We start from the raw sequence: 20,322 nt of genomic DNA, 5'->3' as shown, positions 1-20,322 counted from the left end.
TATATGGCAAACATATGGTTAAGTTTCTCTTCTCTGTGCTAGCAGGTTATAAACCTGAGTTTCTCATAGATATGCCCCTTTTCCGTGCTTGTTTCTTAACGTGTGTGAGTAGGAGAGATGGGTTGAGGACGGAGCTTTAAATTTATATTCATCAAATTTCCCTTCATGTTTTCAGTGAAAACACTACTTTGCATGTACCATAACAGGAGCTTGCAATAATACAATCACTTTGTGTATGTGTAAAAGTACAGATACGTGTATACACACAGGTATCCATGCCGTAAATATAAACATACTTCTGCTACACCTCTCTAGAGCTTCTCGTCTGAAAAGAACATGAATTTTCTTGTTTGTCTTCTTTGCACTGATTTGATTTGCCGAGAGTAACAGCAAGACACAACACATGTGCTATGGAGGAAAACAAGCAATTGTCTTTACGTTTTGCCTATATATATACCACTAGCTTCACACAAAACATGACTCACTAGCAGCAGGTGTCCTGCTGTTATGTTAGGCAGATTAGTAATGATAGGGAGGGGGCTGCTCTCCCTATATGGCATCCCCGAGGGAGGCTAAAAATAGTTGAGATACTTACAGCAAAGTAAAAGTGTTTGTGGGCTTTGAACGAAGTCTGCTTCTGAAGGTAAGAATCAGAGCTGATCTGTTTAATCTGCCATTCCTTCTTTTTTTCCTCCTTTTTTTTGTCTGTCAGAAGCTTGTCTTGGCAGTTGATCGGCAAATGTTATCTGGCACAAGGCTGGGAGTTTGGAATTATAAATAGTTGCTTTCAGTGTTTGTGGAAACAGGGTGGGGATTGACCAGTTAAAGGAAATCAGCATAACAGCATTTGCAGCAGAGGCAGAGACAACAGAGGAATGTGTCTCAGTTAGAAATAGCTGCCTTTTTTTTTCCTCTTGCAGTTGTTAGAGGATCTGAAGGGCATATGAGCAATCACAGCATGTGACTGTGCTCTGAGTAGCAGGGAAGCTATTGCTGGTAGTTACACCCACCATGATACAAGCCCAGTAAGCAAAGTTGCCTGCAAAGTTATTGTAGCAGCAGCACATGAAAACAGAGGAACTGTTTGTATTTCTAAGACCTGCAAATCAGGGTGCTGTGTTTACTCCATGGAAGTGTAGCTGAGCCTTTCCAGCCTTGCTGGTGAACGCCTGTATATCTATATACTCAGACACATTGAAATGTGGACTGCTACCTAAAAGAAAATATGCTGTTTCAGAGGAAAATTGTGGAGGATAATTATATATATGTGTGTGTGTGTATGTGTCTGCATCCACATGCATCCACATCTGCATGTATGCAGGAAGATCGTGAGTTGCTGGATTGCAAAAAAGCCCCACAAGCCTTGCATTGAGCCACCACCTATGTGGCTTCACGCAGCACAAAGATGGAGATGTAAGGGCTGAGTCTCACTTCTGAAAAATGAGATACAAGGGCTGCTCGTTACACCAGAATAACCTCATGAGCTATGATGGATTTTCTCTGTTTTTTCGAGTGACATCACTGATATTGATAACAAGTGACTTGTGCATTGTGGAAACAGGATAAAAATCCAACAGCCCAGCATGGGGCGTCTCTGAGCATGGTGGTGTGTGTTGTACACCCAGGTGAGCATGAGCGGACACCCTCCAGGATGTAGATGTCCCCAGTTCTGAGCCCCAGTAGATAAGGATTTATAGCACGTCTCCTTCTCTGCCCTTATTTAAGGCTGGTTTTGGCAAATGAGTTCCCAAGGGATGAGCGCACCCAGCACCCCGGCTGCAGTGCTGTGGGGGTGGAGATGATGAGACTGTGACCATGGTGGGACTCCCACTGCCTGAGATCCTGCAGTGGGTGTTGAGCACCCAGCATTGATGTACCTTGGACACCTGGGATGGTGCTGGAACTGGTACCGATTCCCAGCTGGGTCAGTAACTCCCTGGACTGGTACAAGGGAAGGGAGGAGACCAGCAAACAGGAGAAGCAATTTAATTTTAGCTCCCTGATGCTGGGCCAACTTCTGCTAACATCAGCATCAACGGCAAAAACGATGTTAATTTGAGTGGGAAAAGGACTGAACCCAAATTAATATATGCTGGCCTGTGTAATTATCTTTATTGGCTGATAGGGAAGGAAGACCTTATTCACTCAATGCATTTCTATGGCTGCCTGGCTGCGCTCCAGTGATGCACCAGCCTGCAAGCAGACGGGCTGGGAGGGGGGGACGGGAGTGCTGCATCCATTCATGAGGGGCTGTAATTTGCTGCCATTCCCAGATGATTAAATCCTGCTCATTTCAAAGTGACAGGTAATGGAGTAACACCCACAAATATGGTGGGTAGGACTTAGCTCCAGGTGCTTGTGGGAAAACTCTTCTTATCAAGTCCAAAGTTCAAAATCCTGATCCCTGTGAATGGCCACAAAGGAGAGCATGCAGATTTTAGTCAGTGTTAAACATTGCATTTCTAGACTAGTAAAAAGAGCAAAAAGTTGAGAAAATGGCTATATGTTTATAAGCACAAGAAGACAAGGCAGCTAAGTGCTAGGGATGGACATAAACAGAAGAGGAATCCTATTTGGCAGCACAGAGAATCTGCTGGGGTTGGCAGTCTGAAAGCTGCTCCAAGATAATTGTTTTCTTCTCCAATAAACCAATGTATTGATTAGGGTAAGCAGGAAGGATCAGTCCTGATGGAGCTCTGCAGGGCATTTTACCACACTGCTTAGTTCAAATGGTTGCAGTTGATATTAATGTGTTTTCCTCTGCTGAGCAAACTGGATATGACAGAAGACAATGTAATTTAGGGTTTCTTCCTCTTTCTGAAAATGAATTGCTACATGTGATTTCATATGCTCACACTTGCATATTTATGGGAGACCCAAAATCTAATTTTCATTGTGCCGGCTCCTGTTTAGCACAGACCTAATTTTGCAACTTTAAAATAAATTCTCTTGACAAAATAATATTATGGCATATTGAAACAAAGCAGACATTTTAATAGAAGCACTCTGAGTAATCACGTCTTCCTGAAAGCACACATCAAAGTTACCTTTGTGATAACTAAATGACCAATTAAAGTAAGCAATGTAGCCCTAAGATGGCATAGAAATGTAAAGTTGTTCTTGACCCTTGTGTTGGCTCTCCAGTGCTCTTGGATCACCCTATTTGCCATGAGGGGGTGCACAAATTAATTGCAATTGAGCAGACACTCCAGATTGTTTTCTTCTTTTAATAGTAGTTGGTGACAAGGACACCAAGGTGCAAACCATGGCAGGCAAGCTCATAGGAAGGAGGCCACCACGCTGGATGCTGTCGGTAATCTCGCTGCAAAGATTACAGCGATTCTTTGGGCTAGTCTTCTTTAGCTGGCCATCTGCTTTACATTCCCTGGTGGTACTTCGGCTTGGATCTCCAGTTTGTTTGTCATTTCAGTCTCCCACTTTATTATTTCCAGAGCCAAGTGAATTGCTGCCAATGCAATGAGATTGCATTGTGAGCTTTGCGACATGGTATACTTTTTTTTTATCTTGGAGCCTCAGCTCCTGGAATTAATTGATTATGTTGGAATCCCAGAATTCACTTGAGAAAAAAGAAAAATGAAAAAAAGAGTGGATCTCCGCTCCTCACAAACTAAGGAAAAATCTTTGGGGGGGGAAAAATAATCCCTGCAGACTTAGTAATCACAAGCCAAATAAAAAGAGGCTTTTTTTTCCCTGAACATCCGACTGTTTTATAGAGAATCATCCTATTTCTGAGTCTCTCACTCACAGTTTTTGAGTGCTGGGTGCTGGCAAACCTGAGCAGCAGCTGTTCATTTCTAAAGGCAGGGAAAACAAGAAACGTCATCTCTAACAGGAAAAGTTACTCTCTTTTTGCCTGCGCTGCCTTTCCCTCTGCCCCTGCATCACACTCCTGCCTGTGCTCGCACAGCACTGCGAACCCGTTGCTTGAAGAACAGTAAGTCCCAGTGAGAAATGGGAGCACAAGAGTTTGTGTGAACCAGAACCTTGACTCCCTATAGGTCAGGAGCAGCAGCTGCTGCTGTCACTGACCCCGTAGCTCTGAACAATCTCAGCTATGGCCGTACAGCATTTGTGTGTTTGTGGCACATCTGAAATGTGATTAGGGCTTGTGCAGTTCTGGGGTGGAGACTATCACTCTTTCCCCAGCTTGGGGATATATTTGGGATGCAATTACTAGAGCTGGGAAAGGTCCATCATTTATATTTCAGTTTGCCTACGATATTTTCTTACTTTTATTTTTCTGTGGGAAAAGAGGTGATACTTAGGACTGATTTTTAAAAAATATATTTGTTGGTCTGGATTTTTCATCACTCTGATCTGGGACCTTAGGGAAACGTATTTGCTTTTATTGCCTTTTTTTTTTTTTTCCGGTAACTAAATGGAATGAGCATTCCCCAGCATTGCTGGCCAACTGGATCCAGTGCAGAGTGCAAATGAGTGCAAACGAAGGACAACAACTGTCATGAATTAGGAGCAGGAAAGTTTTAAAAATAAAAAGAATAACAGAAGAGAAAATGAAGAGCCATAAGTCAAATTTGTTTCTGGCCTGCTTGATGAAATTGATGGTGCTTGATACTTCCCAGTTTTGCTGATATGCTTTCATTTTCTTTTGTTCTATCAAATTTCCCTAGTACTTTCACTTTTTTATAGCTGGATATGAGATGAAATTTCTGAAACACAGAAATTGTCCATATAACCTACAGCATGCAGAAGGAGTGCGTGTATAGAGAACTGGATAGGGCAGGACCTTCGCGCACTTTCCATGTGCTGTTCAAAAGCACTTGTCGTTTGCAGAATGGGCAGGAAAAAAAACTTCACTAGGCCTTAAAACTGTGTGATATTGAGATGGAAGAAAGAAACTTCTTGTTAGTTGATCAGATTTCTTTTCTGCTTCATTTAATTTTAACTGATGCTGTTCTAGTGGTACTGAGGTTCAGTGGCACAGTAGCAACTCGGTGAGTCACGAAGGGAAAGACCTCAACCTTGATAAACTTTTTGTAAAACTCCATTTTCTATTCTGCCAATGATTAACTTCATAGTGTAGTAGTAAGAACTCGAATTGACAGAAGCAATCCCTCTGATTTGTGTGTCCATACTTCTGTTGTAATTGTTTCAGGGTTCATCAGTGATCATTGCTCTTTCTCAGAAAATTCGCAAGTCCTTAACCTGGAGAGAGGGAAGGAGGTCTAAAAGAGGATAACATCTTCAGCTTAGGTTTCGGGTTTTTTGACTGTATGCCCTGCTTACTGATTTTACAGACCTTCGGTAAACCAAAACCTGGCACTTAGTTGGAATTTTAAGGGAAGCAAGGGGCCTGAGTACACAGAGAAGAGGGAAGAGCAGTGAGTATGTGATGGACAAGACCTGTCCTGGCAAACAGCAATCACTAGCTACTGAATTTATTGCAAACTCTTTCAGTTTTCTACCTTGAGCCTTAGCTCCGGAATAAAACATGGAAGGAAAGTATTCATTGCCATCTGGTAAAACCAAAACATTTGCATATGGTGGCATAACAACCAGTTTATTAAGGTAGAAAAAAACATTTGCACTGATCCCATCTCCAACACATGAAACTCAAAGGTAAAATGAACCATGTTGCTACAGAAGCCTTTGCACCACACCCTGAGTAGTTGAGTGCCGGCTGCCTTGGTGATGCTTTGCAGATTCAGGGACCAGTTAGACTTAAGGGCTGGGATGCTGAGGGTGTTTCAGTGCAGGCAGAAGCAGGATTAGATGAACAATAAACCTTGCTTCCCTGATTTTTTTGCTGGATCCTTTGGAAAAACTGCACTGGCTTATCTTAACCCTCCCAAGAGCAGGAGGGAAGGGTGGCCTTGGAAGTGTCCTTCCATGCCAGCCATGCCCTGGTCGGGTCAGGTCCTGGCAGGTGTAATGTGGAGTGTGTGTGCTGTACATGGTGGCTGCTGCAGCCTGTTTGCTCCGAGGCCATCCGCTTCTCCCAGCCCCTGGCCATCTCCTTGGAGAGAGAGAGATGACACTTGGCTGCTGGCCCCAGCTTCTTATGGTAGGGAGAGGGATGGGGGGTAAAGGAGGAAGAGAAAATAAAAAAAGAGGAAGAGAGAAAAAATGTGGGGGGAGGCGGTGGGAAACGGGGGCCAAGAAAAAGGGGAGGGAATGGTGAAAAGAGGAGAAATGCGGAAACGGGAGAAAAGTGGGGCGAAAAGGGTGGAAAATGGTAAAAGTGGGGCGGGGAAAAAAATAAGAAATAAAAGCGGGGGAAAAGGGAGGAGGAGAAGAGGGGGGGAAAAAAAGCCGTTTGAGAAGCGCAGGGGCGCTCCCGCCGTGTGCGGCCGCTGCCGCTGGCTGCGCGGCCGGTGCCGGCGGAGGCGCGGGCGGGGCGGGGCGGGAGCAGCCGGGTCCGGGCCCGCCCCCGCCCCGCTGCTCCCCCCGCCGGGGCCGGGGCGCCGCGGCCGCGTGTCGGGGGCGGCGCGGCTCTGCGCCGCGGCGTGAGGCAGCGCCGCGCCCCCGCTGCCGGAGGAGCCGCTCCGCCGCCGGCCCCGCGCTCCCGCCCCCGGCCGCGGCGGCCCCGGCGGCATGATCTCCTGAGGAGGGGCCGAGCCTGCCCGCGCCCCTCGCCCGCCCCGCCGGCCAGGTGAGTGCCACGCCGAGCCGATGCACCGTGGAGATGCCCGGGCGGCTCTGCCCTGCCCAGTCCCGCTCTCGGACTTGGCGGAGTTTCGGGGTCTGCCCCGGAGCTGCCCTTCGTGGGAAACCGCCACCTTTCGGGTACCTCCTCCGGCCGCCCCGGGTACGGGTCGTCATGCCCCCGGGCATCCCTTTCTCGCAGCGCGGTGACTCCGTATTTGCATTCCCAGTGGGAAAAGTGGCTCTTTGCAGCGGGAAGATGCAGCCGGGCCCTCTGGAAGGCTCGGCCGAGCTTTGACCGGGAGGATGTGCTGTGTCGGGGGGGGTGGATAGCGAGGCTCCCGTGGCCATGCGGTCGCGGCCGTGGGGAAGGGACTTTGGGAAGTGACCCGCCGGGGCTCGGGCTCCGCGCGGCCGCCGCGCAGGTGCTGCCACTGCCGGGGATGCGCGGCAGGAGGGAGCTGGTGGGCTGAATGTTAAAAACGTGCGGGTGCTGCGGGGAGTGGAATTCAGCAGCACCTCGGGAGCGACAGGTGAAAACAGGCAGAAATCTGGCTGAATCGGGGATCAGCTGTGGGAGCGCCCGGCTGGGTTATCCGGGAGGGTACCGGGGGCTGCGGCCGGTGGGGGCGACCAACAGGTGTGGCGGTCACAGCTGCTCCCGATGCCCGGGGAGGCGGCCCCGACCCCGGTCGCTCTCACTGAGCCGATGCCGTCCGTGGGCAGGTCCTGGGCAGCAGCGCTGGATCCCCCGACCTGAACCCCGACTCCGGAGCGCGGCTTGAGCGTCGCGGTGGCAGCGCTTCGGGGTGCAAACTTTTGGCTATGAGGTACTGCTTATATGAGAGCCTAGAGCTCAAGTGTTTCCTGCATTGATTATTATGTTTTTCCTGGTGGGAAAATGTATCCACTAACAAAAACTTTCTAAGGAAACTAATGGATTTTCAATGAGAATCTCCTTTCCCTAAGTGTTACAGAATTTCGCAGGCTTGTTGGTTGTATTGACAATGCACTTAATTTTCTGGTGGTCTTCTTAGGGAGCAGCTAATACTGCAGAAGATGCATTTTGGTCTGTAGCATTAAGAGTGCTCGTTGAAGTGTCTTTGCTTTAGCGCTTGTGAATTTCAGGTACAATACGTAAAAGAAAAAAAAAAGAAAGGCAGAAATATATCTCAGGCTCTGAAAGGGTATAAAGCCCATGGATCCAAATACTTTCTGTTAAGTCAACTTTTAAAACAGCTTCTCCCTAGACAGCAATTCACATTTTTCAAGGGGAGAAAGGATGGGTGAAATTGAATTGTCCAAATTAAGTCAAAATGAATTGCTTAATATTCAGAGAGGTTGATAAATGAACCATTAAATCAACACTTGCATAGTGTCTCATTGAAAAGAAAAATGAACAACTCTCAGTTGTGGCTGAGCAGAATAGGTCAGACAGTGACGTTACCACATTAGTGTGTTGAACTGAGTCCTCCTCCTGCTAACAGATACATTTGCTCTGTGACATTACACAGGCATGGGAATGAGCTCTTGTGCCCTGTGCTATGAGGAGCAGCATTTGCTATAAATGACCATAATTGTCCCAGCTTCATTTTAAAGGAGAGAAATTTTGGTTATGTTTGATTTGGCATAAATTAACATAATTCCATTAACTTAGGTTGATGTATGTATGCTGAGAATCCACTCCTGTATTTCCAACTACTCTTTTTTCTCCTGAGGAAGAGCTGAATTTTGAATGCCAGTTTGAGGAAAAAAACACAGTGATAAATAGAAAAGAGTCATCATTTTGAAACAAGCTAGACAAGATTCTCTATAGTAAAAGCTCTTTTTGAGAGCATCACCTCTCAGTAATACAGTTCATGAGCTTTCCTTTTAAACCCTTTGATTAGCATACGCACAGCTGTTACAATATTCTGTTTGCCACTGAAAAATTACCATTTTCTTTCCCCCTTGAAGTCCTTGTAATTCTTGTGTTGAAGTGCACTGAGGATGTTGACTCTGTCCTTATTGTGCCTCTGGAAACTTCTAACGCTTTGTTTGAAGAATCATGGATCGTATACCCCTGAGGCTTTTCATTTGCACCTCTTTGCTTTTGCAGGTAACACAGAAGAGCTGATTTTGCTTAAAGCTTTTAAAACTTAGGAAGTGGCAGATCTTTTGTTTTGTGGATTCAAACGGTGTATTGCAAAGAGGAAATTATGGGGAGACTTTATTTTTTTAAAATGCCCAGAGAAGCAAGTTTTCCAGACTCCAGCTGAAGGTGGGATTGTAAATTGCCTCATGATTGAGAAAGCTCCTTGCCTACATTTCATTTAGCCAGGAGATAGTCCATATGCAAACCTTCAGACAGGCAGGGCCATTTATTCAGGTGTTCATAATTATATAGAAGTGTGTTATATAATGTGGTCTGTTGCTTTTTATTTAAGGTGACGTGTATGGACACAATACGTGCACACACGGGTCCTTGAGGCAATGGGTTATTCGATGGGTGCAATAGAAGTTGCCTGAATGCAACTTTATATCATCTGTGGTGAAGTAGATGGACAAGTAGGTGTGTTTCCCTCATGGGAGTGGAGGTTTTGCATCTGGAAATGCCTTTAGATAGTGTCTGATGATGATGTGCGTTTTTCAAATGTTATGCTGTTCTTAAGGGCCAGGGCAGCTGCAGTTATTTTTGTGCAATGTCTGGTTAGACCAGTCTTCATTTGCTTCTAATCATCCTCAAGAATAAAAGTAAAAAGTTATTTCTGAAAGCCTACTGTGCCTCGTAAGGTTATCTCGCTGCTTCTGTTTCCTTGCTAGCTATTTCTCTTTGAAATCGTAATGCATTTCTTTAGTTCTTTTGATAAAGACTTGAACTCCAGCTTGCTGGGAAACGGTCACTCTATACTGAGAAAGTGCTGGCATCTTATTGACTTATTTTGGGAATACTGGAGAAAAATATGAAAGATTCACTTGCATTGATTAAAACCTCCAGGGCAAGCTTCTAACCCTGCAGTTCTCTAGGTGAAAAATTAACTTTCTCTGTTGTCTACTTCTGCTTTTACTTCATTTGTGAGAATCCCAGGCTCTGATATCAGTTTACATCAAGTCCCTTGGGTGAGCTTGAAGTGCAAAGTATCTCAGGCTAAAAGCTCACAGGTACTATCACCCTCAGAGTCCATTTGTCTCTGACCACCAGCAGATAGACTTTGATACCATCGGTCCCCAAAACCCTAACGGAGGCAGGGTCTAACCTGCTCTAACCCACGGTTCCTCACCAGGAAATGTTTCCTGAGTGATTGTCAGTAAAATAATTAACAGCTACCTCAGTGCTTTTCCGGAGGTAGCACTTTAGGTGTAGCTTAATGACAAACTTTGATTTACGAGGTAACCAAAAACGTTTGAATTTTGTGTCTGGAGTGAAAGCAGAGGAACTTTGTGCGTTTCATCCGCAGCTCTCCAGCATGACATGCAGCTAACAGCTTGTCTCTCATGGATTTTTAATAAGAGATTTTTACGGAATGTGCCTGGAATAGTTTGAAAACATATTGTTACCTTTTTTTGAGGGGCAGTAGGTTACTAAACACAGTGAAGAACTTTGCAATGTCTTTTTAAATAACCTTGTAAAATCTTAGGGAGTGTAGAAAGTAGTTAATACCTGCTTCCCCCCTCTCCCCCCCCGACCCCCCAGGTTTAAGATGGATCCTATGGGAGAGCTAGCATTCATTTATTTTTTGGGACTAAATATTGAAAAGAAATAAAGGAATGCTTTTCCTAGGCCACTGATCTGGTATGACTCTGGGCATTTTCCCTGTGAATTCTCTGCTTTCTTCCCCTCTACCTCAAACAGATGCGCTCAGTAACAGCTCACCTGGATGTAGCTTGTGTCTGACTCATTTTTAAATGGTTCAAAAGGATCCCATTGACGTTACCAGGACTGGGTCATGCTTGAAATCTTGCTGTTCTGGTGTCAAGCCCCTTCTTTTTTCCTTCCCCTCCCTCCCTGCCCCTTAATTTCTGGCACCTTTTTAGTTGCTGTTCTGTCGAACGTGAGTACAGCAAAGAAAAATGGATGTGTGTGGTGTGGTTGGTTGATTTGGTTGTTCCCCTCCTCCACCCCCTTTTGAAAAACAGGGAATCTTGCTTTCTACTACAAATGGAGCACTAGGGTGATGACCTGCTCCACTACTTAGCAAGGGAGGATGCTGGTTCCTCAAGGAGGTGAAAACTTCTTAAAATGTCAGCATTGACGTTCAGTTGAGCTATAGAATCCGATATGAACGCTGGGTTTTTATTAGTTTTATTTTCTAAGTTAATGATAGTTTTAAGAATCTTGTGCTGCACAGTAAGCTCATTGAATCTAGTGTATTGCAAAATGGTAAGTTGGGTTGCTTTTTAGAATACTTGATCAGAGGATGAGAAGCCCGAACTTCTGTACTGCGACACTTACCTGTGCTGTTTCAGTTGTGCCTTCTTCAGGCAATGTGGTGGCATTTCAAGAGGACTTTGAGGTGGGAGGTGTCTACATGTGTTTTGTGTGCCTTAGGGCTTCCTTGCTTTTCTTTGATGTGGACCTGCCAGGACCATCAGCCAGGCTCTGACACTGTGTAATATGAGTTCTCCTAATGGAATGAAAACACAGAAATACTAATCTTTGATGCAGAATATTCCTATGTTGCCACTCTTTGTCCAAAGGGAATGGTAGAATTTGTCAGGACAGGTGTTGGAGAATGACCGTGAATGCAGAAGAGCGGTGCTGGGACCATGTCCAGGGAGGTGTTGTCCACTGGAGCCAATATCTGGTAGGATCACCTTGGCAACTGAAATGTTGATGTAGTGTTATACATCCACCTTCCATACAAGGTATAGTTCCTTGTATGGAAGACATGTGAGCAATAAGACAGGCTCATTTCTTCTTTGGAAATGTAGCAGCCACGAACAACCATTTAGTGAAAATCTTTCCTGCTGTCTCTGGAGGTTTGCCTGGTCTGTAGCTGTCGTTGGCCACCAGCTGATGATGTATTGGTTTCGACATGTGAGCTGGTACTTGCACCGTGGGAGCTTGTGGCAGCCCAGTTACTGCTCTGCAAACCTGTGCTCAGTCCAGTTAAGCTGTGGTGGGATGGCAGCTCCAGCCTGGCTTAGTGAGCATTTCTGCGGGTGAGGTGGGAGAGTGGGGCTGAGCAGGTCTTTACAGCTGCTTTTCCTTTTTTCTGGTGTTAGCCAGAGAATTAAAGTTTGTTCCCTTGCAATACTGACAGGACTCAAGGACCTCTGGCTGCAAGGCAGCTTCGTTATTCTCTGTAGTGCTTGGATTGCTCAGCAGAGGGAGAACAGACCGTATCACACAAGGACCCAAAATGCCGGCAGCCAGAGCCACATCCCTCGGACTGACGTTAGGGAAAGCAGTCCCAAGGCCTCCCTCCCTGCTTGAATATTGTTTTTCCTTGTTTTAAAGCTCAGAGCTAAGCTGTTATCAAAAGTAGCTGCCTCAATCTGTAGGTTAATGGACTATTTCAGATGGTGGAGTAGGTGGCTGTGATATAAAAGATGTGTCTAAATCCAAGAAGTGCTTTCTAAATATTCAGGAGCTTTCCTAAATATTTAGGAAGAAATGCCGGAGTTGGCTTTTAAGTGACTGAAGCTTTATACCGCATCCAGAGAAAAACAAAACAAAGGAAACAAAACCAAAACTAAACCCTTTGCATTACTTGAAATTCAAGCAGTAAGTAATCCATGACTCATCTCCAGGTCAGTTCTTTAACTGTTGTAAATCAGTGTAGCTCCATTGACTTCCCCTGCACTGTGTTAGTGCCAGTAGCTGGGGAGCTGGTTTGCTATTTTTTGGGGATGGGGGAGGGAAGTTTGAGCAAAAGGTTATCGCTGAGGTTTTTTTTTTTCATTTGATAATTTTTGAGGATGGCAAAGTTCCTTGGTTAAAGAGTAAAGTCTGCGTTCAGGCAAATAGACAGCACGGTTCAGTAGAGATTTGCTCCCCTGTAGCATGCTATGTGGAAAATATCAGTTTAATGTGATAAGAAAACAGATATTAAAACACTGCCAGTTAAAAGCAAGATGATAAGCACAAAGGGGGAAAAAAATGATGGGCAGCTCCTGTGATTGGGTTGAACAAGGCAGCATTTTGGAGACCCAGCTCATTCCCCACCTGCCACCATTCCAGAGCATGATATAGTCGGCTTCAGGGCTGTGCTCTTCAGAGCAGGGAGTGTTGGTACTCTTACACTTAAATCAATTAGGTGCCATTTATTGAGGCTTTTAGCAGGTGGAGCAGATTAAGCTACTTGCCCCGGTAGGGCGAGGAGTTTAAGTGGAGTTGGGCTCCAAACGTGCTCCTCTGCTTGGTCAAAGGGCATGACCTGACTGTGCACTCGGCATTTTCTAAATAAATGGAAATGTTCTTTTAAGGCATGAACTGAGAGTCTGCAGAGGATGACGATAAGGGTCTTAACCCTCTTTTAGACAGGTAAACGTGCCCAACTGACAAATATAGAATGTGCTGCTCAGAAAGCAAAAAGCATCGTTTGAAGGTGCCTGTGAGCCAGGGATGAACATCAGCCTCCCAGGGAAGGCTCTCCCACCTTCTGTGTGGGTTTGTAAAAGCAAATACAAACCAGAGCCAGCCCTGAGTTTGCTTTCAAATTCTTACCTGTCCTGCAAACTGGTTACAAAGGGTCTGCATTTCCATTCGTGTCAGAGATCAGTCTCCATCCTTGCTTCCAGCCCTGCTCTGCCAGGTCCTTCCCGGCGCATAAACCACCTGTATCGCCCTCACGTATCAGCTGTGCTCTGCTGGGAGCAGGCGGTGGGGGCGATCATATCGAGCTGATGCTATTAACAGCAGGAGAAACACCTCTCTCCTGAGGAGAGTTCATCTCTGCTGGATAATGAGCTCTGTTTCACTCAGGACTGACTTGCTGCAGTATGGATCACAGCAAAGCACAAATGAGGATGCAGCACTGGGCACTTCCTACAGCCTCTCCTATACATGGCAAATAGCTAATTAAATGAGAGCTCGTTTGAGCTATTGGACTGCTGCTAGCCTGACTTCTTATAGACGAATCTTGTGCAGTTTGTCTTGCTCCAGTAACTTTTTGAAGTCTTTCAAAACCGTGCGTTGCAGCAATTCTCGGCTTTTATTCTGACTTTTAGACTGTCGCAAGTGTGAGGTCTAAAGAGTGGAGTTTGGGAGTGAAGCTGGAGCTATATAGGGGGTGTCCATGTGTATGTACAAGATCCACAGCCATGGTCTGGGGTATGAGAGCATTTCCATGACTGAAAAGACAACCTGTAAATTTCTCTGTTTTTATATATATTTGAATTGTGAAATTGTTTATGCAGAAAGCCTAAACAGTTTTTTTTTTTAGTGTCAGCATGGGCAGCCTTGCTCCTTTTGCAACTTATTTTATGGATATAAATGGATTTTCTACCTTATGCTATCTGTCTGAGGGAGGATAAAATTCACTGTTGTTACTGTCACGCTCAGGTAAAACATTAACCCTGAATTTTAGCAGTTTTACGTTATCAACTTTACAGATAATTCTGACTTTCAAATTTAATCTTCTAGTATATGTGACTTCTTAAAGAAGTGAATCCAAAATAAGCTTCAGAGCAAGAATTATACCTTATTTAGCTGGGCTATTTCTGATTTTATTTCAGTAAGACCTAAGAAGAATCATAGCCCTTACAGAGTGTCGTTCAGTCTTCTGCTTATGTTTGTCCTGAATAGCTGAATTATTTTGCAGTTTTGTTCATGGAGCTTGGATTAGCATTTTGCAGAAAATCAGTAGCTGTATTACTGTTTTAGTATAGGCACTGGGAAATTCACTTTTTTCTGTTCCTGCTTAACAGTGTGTGTGTTACAAAAGGCTTGCCTTGCGTGTACTGAAGCATGATTAATTTTGGAGGGGGTAATGATGAAACTGTAGCGCTTTGAAAGGTTGATGATTTTCCGCTTTGCCAGAAATGGATACTTAAAAGGAGATATTAGATCTGAATGAGATATTCAAGAGCACGTTACAGGTTTGAGTTAGCTAATGGGGAAGAGGCCAATCCTACTGCAACTGGTGTCAATGAAAATACTGCGAACGGAGCCAGGCATGCAGTAATTAATTACGAACAGATGATGAGTTTGAAGGTGTGAATATAAGACTCGATGTATTGGTTGAATTGTCTGAAAAACAAATCTGTTAGATATTATTTGATCCTGTTCTCTTTGTTCCCCTTCTTTCTGTCAGACTTGAGCAGCAGAGCTCTGGCTGCTGAGCAACAGGCACTTGTGAATTCCTCTGGCCAAGCTGGTATCTCTTGGAGAGTTGTGGCATGGACACTTAAGATGCAGGCTGAGGTTTTACACTGTTACATGCTTTAATTTCACACTCATAAAATAAATTTGAAGGTGGATATTTTATTTACTGTTTTAGACAAAAAGCACCAACACACTATTTCCTTAGTGTTACAGTAACGATGTTTTCTGGCAACAGGTGGTTCCTGAAAGAGCTTGGTGAAGTCAGAGGTGAATAATTTTGATATCATATTTAACAATCTTAGTACTGGCTTCTCCCTCTTTCTTTCAGGGCTGATCTTGTTGCTCACAGTAGCCTAGTTAGGTAGCTTCTAATAATATCTTGTACTTTGGTAGTTTTGGTGCTCTGAAGAGCCAAATGCCTCTGTCTGTGCAGGCTCAGGAGTTCATAGCTTGTTCTTGGTCTCCCCCCAAGCTCTTCAGCCAGTTCAGACCTGTGTTTTTGGGCTACAACAGCATAAATTTTCTAATGGGCTCAGGGTGTTCTAACCCAATGTGTATATAGCATGTGGTACTTTAGATGTCTGCTCAGTTCTGTATTTAGTACTTCCTATGTATACTCTTCGTATACAGAAGTTGCTTTTTCTCACAGCCTATAGAGGGAGAAAAAAACAGACGGTGCAGCTTTTCGAATGAAGTAGAAAACACAGTGTCAGGCTTAACTTTTCCCCTGTCCTTTTCGGATGAGAGATGGTGTAGGTGAATCTGGTGGGCTTTTTCTTTTCGAACTTATGAGACAACTTGACTCTACTCCATAATTTCAAGCTTCATATGATATTTCCCAGTTGTTACCCTAATAAGACCAAAGGTAAGATTTTATGGTACATTATGAGCCAAATGTTTAACTACTTATTAAGTTTAATATCTTTGCTTCCAGGGCAGATGGAAATGAGAAGTGTCTCTTACAAGTCTCAGCCCAATTAATAAGAATTATCTAAACATGCTCTGGCTTATTTTACTAACACTTCACAAAAAAGTCCTTGCTGTGTCCTCTACCTGACAAGAAAGTAAGAACAACTTGAGTTGTTGGATGAGAGGCTCACGTAGCCCAGATCCTGTCTGTGATATGTATCAGTCCTGGGTGATTTGACTCTTCTTCAAGCGGTAGAGTCCCAATGTTTTTCTACTTCTGGTGTATTCTTAACATACAAGGCTTTTCACTGCTAACAAATAATTTAGCTCTTCTGATCCATCACATTTTCATGTCTTCTTTTAAAAAGGGGATAACCACAAATATATACGTTTTTAACACATAAATACATATTTAGTTTATTTTGTTCTGTAATGGTATTTTGTATTTTGGTATTGGTGTCTTTCTTGAAAAGTTATGAAATGATTTGCTTTGTTTTTGGGTGCTGCTGAGCTGATGTTTCCAGAAAACTGCCTGTAATGACATCTCTTCTGCATTACAACAGTGAATTCAGAGCCTGTCAGTCTATGTGGACAGTCATACTTCTTTTTTTGGTGCAATATTTTGCCTTTATTAACATTTAATTCACTCTGTCATTTTACTGTCCCATCACAGTGTCTTGAGACTCTTCTGCAGCTTTCATGTCACTTATAATTTTGCCTACTCTTAATCATTCTGTTTTGCCAATGAAGTTTGGCACTTCATTATCTCCCTCTTCCCTTCTCAGACCATTAATGAGTATATGGACTAGTACAGGTCTCAGCACAGATGCTGAGGTAATGTGTTAACAGCCTCTCATCACCTCCCATCATTGTAACAAATGATTCTTTACTCTTTCTTTATTTCCCTTGTGGTTGGGGGTGGGGTGGGGTGGGGGGGGTTTCTTTGTCTTTTGTTTTTTTGTCAGTTATTGATCCTTCAGATGCCCTTTCTTTCTATCCCACCATAGCCTGCCTTTTGGTAAGGCTCTTTTAAAGATTCTTTGAGACCCTTTTGCTGAAGGGTTTGGGAAGAGCATCAGCTGTGTGCGTACCCCTGCATACCATGTCACCTTTGCCTGTGCTTGTTAACTCCTTCAGGGAAGTCGCACAGATTTCTTGTGCAAGATATCTGACTCTTCCCAGGTATATAATAAACCCAGTGATTCTATTCTTTATTACATTTTCTATCATTCTTTTCTTGTATTTCAGTTAAACTCAGTGGTTTGTGTCTTTGAACACTTATCTTTTTTATGAAATGCTCAACTGTGGAAAGCCTGTGAAGGAAGTAGGATATGTTTTATATAATATTTTGTGGATATTATAGGGGTTTTTTATCCCACTCTGAACTGCAATGTTACAGCTTTGTTCAGAGTTGTGGGGTCAGAATCAGAAATCATAAAAATGATACGTCTGCATCACTGATACATCACCATGATGTTGTTGTATCACAGTGCATGATACTGCTGAATTTCACCATGAAAATTTTCGAAGTGGTGCCCTGAGGTTTATGAGAGAGACTTTATCAATGGTAATAAGCTTTAATGTATTTATTGTGAGGCATAAATTGAACATTAGAACTAATGTTGGCTGAAACCAAATGTTGTATTACAGTTCTAAGCCATTCCTGTATATTCAAGTATCAAGACATAGGACTATCTGCATGCCCAGCAAAGGAACTGTGATGAATGGTGCACATTTCATAGGTTCCAGAAATGAACTGGAGAATTTGGGGAAAAACTTGGATTTTACTCTCTACATCTTTCTTCATTTCTCTACAAAACCCTAACAGAAGTACTGCAGGCTTGTGATGCCAGCATTTGTCACTAGCCTTGTATTGTAACTCTGTTTTATGGAAAATTTAGTGTTGGAAGCTTATCTGTGTTTTCAGCAGCACAATCTGAAATGTATATATGAAGTCTTGTAATGGAAAGCAGTGGGAGAGAACTACAGATCTCATAAATACCCACCTCAGAAGGGCAGGCTGGTGTTCTCAAATCCTTCCTTTTGTTTTGTGCCTTTGGTCTCTCCTGAAGCACCAGGTCATGATGGGTCCCTGTTCCTTGTGACCTTATGTGCCAAGGCTAATTGGGCTATCAAACCTCTCTGCTGTAGCAGCAGAAAGCATTTACTTGCTAAATTGTCATCTTGTTCACCAAAAGGTGGGGAAAGTCTTGTCCAGAGGTTACAGGATCATCAGGTGTAAATCAGCATGGTCTCCGACTTTTGCCTCATCAAGAATTTTTGCTCTGGTCCATGATGGTGACCTTGCATTAAAAAGGGGCATTTGTTGTAGAAGTACATTCTGTCCTCTTAATGATGAGACCTCAGCTACCTGTTTTGGCAGTAAGCAGATTTTTAAGAGACTCATGTAACAGCTTCAAAATCTTGTGATGAATTTCAAACATCCAGCCAGTGGATGACTTCCACATAAAATCAGATGGTAATTCCACTTAATGTTGTTGTTCTTCCATCCCTTATTTCTGGGATTTGCTGTGCCTCAATTACACCCCTGCAGTTAGAAGTGAAACAGCTTTTTGCCTTTCATGGAGCGGCTGTGATCTGAGCTGTGACCCACCTTGGGGTGGCGGCAGCTGAAAGAAATAACATTTCCACAATTCCAGTTATTTGGCCCCAAGAAGGCAGAACCCTGAATGTGTCAGTAACTTCACATGTTCTTTGACACTGCTGTTGGTGGCAGGACTAGGGTTTCCAAATACAAATCTGCCTGCATTGCCATCCTTGTGCTGTCAGCTTGAAGCCATGAGAGATGTCTCTGATCCCTTCTTGCTGTGCCAGGTCACTGCTGGTGCAGCCTGGTGGCATTGCTGATCATGTCTTACAGCAACTGAAATTCAAACCTAGGCTTTCTCCAAATGGGTGGCTGTTCCATGGAGCATCTTTCCTATTGCAAATGTGTTAATCTGGTGGCCAAAAAAAAAAAAAAGGTAATTTCTTTTTTCCTCCATGCATCTCTCTTACTAAATTGCTTGAGTTTTCTCATGTCTGCACACCTGCTGTTCCTCAGCACCTGAGAGGGAGTAATGGGGGTTGTTTTAAATGAATTCCAAAGGCTGCTGGATGTAACAAAGTTAACAAGTAGCCATGGTAGATGACAACAAGCTCAAGATGCAGCTGAACCTGCAGTTGTCAGCATGCTTTTTATATCTCCAGCCAGCCAATGTTTGTCTGCTCTGTTTAATTCCAGTGCTAATTACTTGTCCTTACAGTATACTTCATGATCACCCATACAGATGACCACTAGTTTTACTGGTCCTTTGTAGTGAGGGGTAGAAATACTATGTGCAGGTGGAAATAAAGCCTGAAGTGTGGCGTGTTCTTGAGTGAGGTCTGTTAGAAACGTGTTTCAGAGAAGCAACAGTAGGCACGTCACCTGCTTCTGAGGTCTAGAGCTGCATGGAAGCTCAGAGGAAAGAGAACTGACCTGTTGCTCTGTTCATGGAGACTAAGAGAGCCCGCTTAGGGTTTGGAGGGTTGCTTGTTGAGTCAATTCATGGTCCCTGACCCTTGCTGGTGCTGTAGTGACTCAAGAGAGGGATAGGTCCCAGGACCATTGACATCTCTTTGTATTAAGAAACCATCCAGCTTTGCTGCATCAGTCTTGTGATGGCAGATGGAAAACCGTAAACATGAAATCACTGAACACTTATTCCCATCGTTGAAATGGCCTGATTTCCCATTTCAAATAGATATGCAGGACTGAATGGCCGTGTGTGTGTTTGCTGTTGGCAGGGCTGGGGCAGTGCCCTGGACCCACTTTGGTGCAGGGTCTGTGGGATTTGAGCTGCTTCTTGAAGGTGCTGCATGAACATGCACCGTGTGCCAGCTGCCAGAATGTGCCTTCGATCGCATCTGATCTCACTGGGCTTCACTGCACTTGTATAAATAACAAAAATCATTGCATCGGGTTTTTACACAGCAGGGCTGATATTGGCGGTGGTGCCTTGTTAAAATGAAGGGCTGTCTGTCTTATTACAGATAATGGGAGACCAACCTGCACTTTTTTCTTTCTGACAATATACTGTGCCAGATAAAGTCGAGTGAGTTATGTGCAAGTTCAATCAATTTAATACTGTTTTTCAGGAACCACTATGTTTAAGAGACTTTTTGTTAGTGGACTGGGGAGGGTTTAGTGTTTACTTGCTTTTTAAGTTGCACAATAATGAAAGCCGTTTGAAAGGATAAATGTGTCAAGGGCAGAAACAAGGAATTACAAAATCCATCTGCAAAAAAGAGTCATCATTGTGATTTGCATTGATGGTATCTTTAAAACAACTTCTGTGGTTTTGTTTGCATACATCCTGTTGGCATGAAGTTTGCTTTGTTTATGTTTATGGCAAAGATGTGTCACTTTCTGTATCAATATTAACTTTAGAGGCTGAAATATCAAGTATATGAACATACCATGCTGCAGATAGTAAATTTTAACTATAAGCTTGTAAATGTTCAGGATGTCATGTACTTCAGTTATGGCATCACCT

Source organism: Nesoenas mayeri (assembly GCF_963082525.1).
Source record: "Nesoenas mayeri genome assembly, chromosome: 14".
NCBI classification, from domain to species: domain Eukaryota; kingdom Metazoa; phylum Chordata; class Aves; order Columbiformes; family Columbidae; genus Nesoenas; species Nesoenas mayeri.
The sequence above is the reverse complement of the archived record's forward strand: the minus strand, read 5'-3'. Positions refer to the sequence as shown.